Genomic DNA, 5,685 nt, shown 5'->3' on the forward strand with positions numbered 1-5,685 from the left:
AAAGTGGTTCTGAACCTCCATCCTCTTAGATCAAAGCACAGATTTTAAGAATTAAGACACTTTTAGAACATACCTGAGTATTTTCAATATAAACATATTCATTCTAGACATTTTCCTAATTAATGTTATACTAGTCTTGATTATATATTTGACTAATTGATTTGATGTTACGTTCTAGCCCAGAGGTGGGAAACTCCAGGCCTGGAGGGTCTCCTGCAACTTTTAGATGTGTCTCTACTTCAACACACCTGAGTCAAATAATGAGATCGTTAGCCGTTAGCAGGAGAACCTGACTCTGTTGGATTCAGGTGTGTTGGACCAGGGAGACATTAAGAGCTGCAGGACTTCGGCCCTCCAGGACCAGGATTGGCCACCGCTGATCCAGCCTGAGTTAGACACCATCAGTGCTGTTAAAATAAAACTACAAATTAGACTAGTTCAAGTCATGTTAATTTTAACTACATGGTATTCTACTGATTAAACTGAAATTACTAAAAGTATTATATGTTGTTAGTTGTTTTTTCCTCTCCATATGCTACATATTTGAGAATCTCCTCATTGGAGACATGGCGTGTGTGCCTCAGTTAATTCATGACATGGCTCCTCCCTGTAAGATGCAAATTAAACTTATCCTGCCCAATCCACTATTTTCACATGTGGTAAAATTGACTGTATTAAACACCAAGAATGTTAAATTTTACCCAACAATCCCCCTTTGAGGTCTGTTGACACAGAACTCAAGACGACTCAACTGGACCTCAAAACCACAGCAGAGGAACAAAAGACTCATCAAGCTACAAGAAATTCCTCGAACATCCACCAGATAACAGTCGCCCTTTTGGACCGGACCCTCAGTTCCATCTCCCCTCCAAACTGTTTCCCTGCAGACTTTATTGGCATCTAACAATGAGGAAATGAGCCAGTAGGTTCTTCACCCTTTGCCAATAATTACCATAATGAGCAAATACAGTGCAACATCAACATGTAGCAATAATATTTAAAATTAACTTTTCCTGTAAATGACAGAGAAAAAAATATAAAAATAAGGAACCAATAGACTTTAACTCTAGACTTTAAAGGACAGCATTACTTTTTAGTATCAGCATGATCATTGTTAATAAAAGGAAAACAAACTAAATCACATTCCAAAATTATGGAAAGCATAAAATTAGGAAAGAAATGTTAAAACTTATCTAGGCCCATTAATTTCTTATGAGAAAAATCAATGATTAAAATGCATAAAGAACTTAATCCGTTTAAGGAAACTTTACCAAAACATTTCTTAAGTTTTGACCTAAACATGTTTTCCTGTTCTGCCTTTAAGATTAAATTTGACCAAACAGACTTGATGCCACAAAAACTAAATCACAAACTAAATACTTACCCAAAATTATTATCCGTGATTACACAACTAATGTAGGCATAATATTTTATAACAAAGGCTTGAAAAATATGATTAAGATAAAAAGCTAGTAATATATGTCTCAATTCACAATCCCTTATCATTATTTGTTCTGCTTTGATAATGTAATACTCTACTTGAATATTCTAGTTATTTTGTTTAAAGCTAAGAACTAACAAATGTCTATTAATCCTCCTTTTTTCCCAAAATATAAAAAGAACCTGTAAACCCCAAATTTGTCAAAAAAATGAAAAACACGTTACAAATTAATGCTCAAAAGTGATCAAAAAGCAAGAATAACCATAAAAATTACAGAAAAATGCTCTATAGCCACAAAGTTAATTATGATAATATAAAAGTAAACAGAATTTCAAAAATATCAAATTGTACCATAAACAACAATCCTGAGGAGAGAAAGGAAAAATAATAAAAATATGATTACAACCAATTTTGTACAATAAATGTTTCTTTTGTTGTTTTTTCCAGTTTGTGTCTTTGCTTCTTCGATGTTCTTCCAAACAAAATATAAGTTTGTTGTCAGGTTATAGATGAAAAATATGCAAAAAGAAACAAAAGTCCTTTAATAGTTCGCTCAGAAAGACGAAAGGTTACAAAAACAGAGACACAGAGAGAGATGGATAGATCTATCAATAATGATCCACCTGCAGCTTGATCCTTTATGAACCTAATTTCCTTGTCGGGTTTTAACCTCAGGTCTTCCACCTGAGTATTTGATGCTCACTGAAATTGGATTATTATGCCAATATCCGTGTCAATAAAACCTTGATTCCATGAAACTGAAGTGATCTTGGATCCTGGATCCCGCTAGACTGGAGCTGCGGATCCTCCTCCTTTCTGGGATGAAAACGCTCCTCCACAACAGGTTGAGTTTGGAGATGCTCCTCTGTGTTGTGGCTCCTCAGCTGCTGTGCACTGACTCCAGTGAAACCAGGTGTTTCCTTTTCTCTGGACAGCATGTAACGTCCTCTCCACGACTTGGTTTGGTCCGGTGAAGTGAGGTTCAGACCTTTTTCTTCTGATGACCTTCAGCCGCACCTAGTTGATTCCTGGAGTTGGACCTGACCCGGCCGTTCCTGTGACTCCTGGTAGTTTCAATGTAATGACAACAGAATTGGATTATTATGCCAATAAAACCCGCTGCCAGGACCTGTGACTCATTAAAGAAATCTTTATGAGGCCTTGTGATTGTTTTATTCCCAGCTTCTGCTCCACTTCCCGTAGATCTTGGTTCCTAAAGTGAGTGCCTTCGTCTTACCTGATCTTCTCTGGACATTCATGACTTGGAGCATAATGATTGATCAAGCAGTCCTTTTTCACTGGCCACGCCTCCATCCAGCCTGAGCATCTACAGACATTAATACCTGCCTGTTTCCTCTGACAGGTGTTAGATTATCTGTAAACTCAATAATAATTTCTTTACCTGGTTGTGTTGTCCAGTTTCATGTGGATTATCAGTATTGTCATATCAGGAGGAAGATTCACCATTTGGTCCCATCCACACAGATCGTTCTTCTGGTCACATCCCCTTTTTGTGTTGAATGATTTTCTGCAGATGGTTTTGTTCCATCTGCTCAGTTTCAGTTCTTACCATTAAAAGAGACGACGACAGCCAGCAGCCTTCTTAGCTGTCAGTCTGGTCCTGCTTTCATCGTATCCCCTGCATTTAATCACAGCCACAGATTGAGACAAAAGAAATACTTCCACCAATTTTTCATTTCAATCTCATGTTTGTTCCCTTTATGTGCTGCGTTTAGGAACCCTGTATTTTTCTGCCTTCTGTTCCTGAAACTCACTGCCTAAATCCTTCAGTACTGCCTATGCTGCATTAATACTTTGGTTTCATATTTGCAACAGGAACAGTCCATGTAAAGACTTCTCACATCTTTTCCTTCTAGTGACTCACCTGGTTTCCCCTTTTTCTGAAGCAGAACTGTGTGCACTGTCAGTTCTGCTACAGAAACATTAAAATAAAATTGCAAATCATACTAATGTAGAGCCAATCGTGTGGCAGCAGCAGCCACTTGTTATCAGTATAATTAGGAACATAGTTCCCACTATGCCTTGTCATGCAATGAGAATATAATATGTCCATCACAGTCGTGGCTTGGGGTGATTCAAAATCACAGAACTGTGCCTTGCAGATATCTAAATGCCTGAAACAGTAAAAATAAATCCCAGTGAAATAGAAACTCTGTTCCTGCTACCTGCAGCTTAGATTTGTGAACTGTACATCGTTTGCTACCTAAATGTTATAACAACCTACTTGTGGCCTCAATTCAAGAGAACAAAGTCAGTGGGCCTAAGAAAAGGTTATCAATATTCTGAATCAAGGTCAGACTGCGAGGAACTAACAAGCTGCTAGTTTCTGGTACCTCTTCCCCTGCAGCAGGCTTATGGGGACCACCTGTCATGATTTGGGGGGTGAGGAGAGACGCAAGCTGGACCCAGGTTGTAGACAAAATGATGAACTTAATGGTGAAAGCAGTTAACAGTCCAACGGAGCAGCAGCACAGTGAGCGGAGGAAAAGCAAATACTGGTAGCAACTGACAACCTTCATCTTCCTCAATAGTGTGTAGAAATAAAATTATCTGATTCAAACACTAAAACATATTAAGGCCTGTAATTTATCCACAAAAGATTTATGTTCAGAAATAGAAGCATTTCCATTTGTTCATCATTTTTCTGTCTTTCTCTTCTTTCTCTCTTTCATCCAACTTTCCAAACTTTCCTTGTTTCTCAGGATCAACTCGACTCTTCGTTTCTCGTTTCTTTGCCTCAGTTTCTTCCTCTGCTTCTAATTATCTTTCTTTTCCTTTTAAACCATCAGCTTCAATGAACAGGAGAAATGACACTTTTCACTTTAATGGACCAAATTCCTGATGTTTCCAACTGATTCTAGTTGTTAAAGTTCAGAACCTGAACATCCCTGAATGGGAGGAGTGAAGATTTCCCAGCATTCAGTCTGAAGAAGCTCAGCTCTTCTCAGCTCTGAGACATTTTCTGAATAAATCCCAGTCAGTGAATCTGCAGACCTGATCAGATCCAAACATCCATTTTCCAGGAGTTGCTGGTTTCATCTGTGTCGTTGTTCCAGCTGCTGAGGTCAGAATCCAGCTGTAAAACCTGGAGGCTGAATGTTCAGGTTCTCTCCTCCAAACATCCCCCCTCCCTCCCTCCAGCTGTGGAGAACAGCTGGAAAACAGCTGCATGTGTAAATAATGAGTCTGGAACAAGCTGCCACCTTCTGCTGCTGATCTGACTTTAGATTCAGGTTGATGATTGAAATGAAATCAGGGTTTGAACCTGGATCAGCAGAACCTGCTCAGCTGATCCTGGTTTAACCAGAGACTGTCCTCACTCTGCTCACCTCACTGACATGATGATCAATGGTTATATAGGAGCTATATTAATAATCTAGATTATAACAACGTGTGGTTTCAGCTGCAGTAATGTGGTGATGTTAAGAACTACAGTTCAGTTTGTTTGAGTTTATCTTCATATTCTGACTGTATTCATAGTCAGACCAGTTACTGCAGCAGGAATCAACCAGCTGCTCTTTTCTCTGGACTCATTTCTCTTCACATTAAGTTGCAAACATAACAACAATGAAAACAAAGATTTAAAAACCTTAAGAACATAATAAACGATTATTACCAGAAAGAAAAACAATCAGGTGGTGGTAGCAGCTTTTTCCTCATTAACCATCATGAAACATTTCCATCAGAACTTCTCTCCTTCCTCATGAAGACTTTATCAACCTGCCTCTGATTTTACAGCAAACCTTCTGCTGCTCTGGAACAAGAAACTACAAACCAGGTGAGCCGTCACATGATCAGTTATTCAGCATTTATAACACCTTGACTTTGAACTCTGAATCGCTCAGATCAGGTAAAAGTCCAGTCCTGTCCCATTACAGTCTTTTCAGGTGTGGCACCAGTCTGGTTCTCCTGCGGTTCTTTTGGGTCTCAGTTTGTTGATCACATTTTCTTCTTCAGCTCTTTGGATCGTTTGAACAAACTGTAAGTTTGCTTTGTTTTCTACATGAACTTTGTCTTCAGGAACTTTACTGACTGTTTCTGCTCTGATGTTTGGAGAAAAGGTTCACTTCTGGTTTCAGCTAAAAGTTGGATTATTGATTAACATCAGATGTTTCTGTTTTCTTCTGTGAAAAAACTGATTCATAATTTTATTTCCTTGAATCAAACTCTGGACTATACTGTTAAAGTCGGACACAAGAATTTTATCCTGCTTCCTTTCAAAC

The 5,685-nt window shown here is 38.5% G+C and overlaps 1 protein-coding gene across 1 annotated transcript in view; it reads right to left on the bottom strand.

Annotated features, from left to right (window-relative positions):
* The window catches only part of LOC106942861 (procyclic form-specific polypeptide B-alpha-like), a 15,882-nt gene extending 10,591 nt beyond the window's left edge, over nucleotides 1–5,291 (bottom strand). Inside the window, exon 1 of the mRNA XM_015026206.1 lies at nucleotides 5,281–5,291. The gene's annotated coding sequence lies outside the window, so the exon portion shown is untranslated. The remainder of the gene's footprint in view (nucleotides 1–5,280) is intronic.
* Between the last annotated feature and the right edge of the window lie 394 nt (nucleotides 5,292–5,685).

Source organism: Poecilia latipinna, unplaced genomic scaffold (assembly GCF_001443285.1).
Source record: "Poecilia latipinna isolate Pla-1442-1.1 unplaced genomic scaffold, P_latipinna-1.0 Scaffold4613, whole genome shotgun sequence".
Taxonomy (NCBI): domain Eukaryota; kingdom Metazoa; phylum Chordata; class Actinopteri; order Cyprinodontiformes; family Poeciliidae; genus Poecilia; species Poecilia latipinna.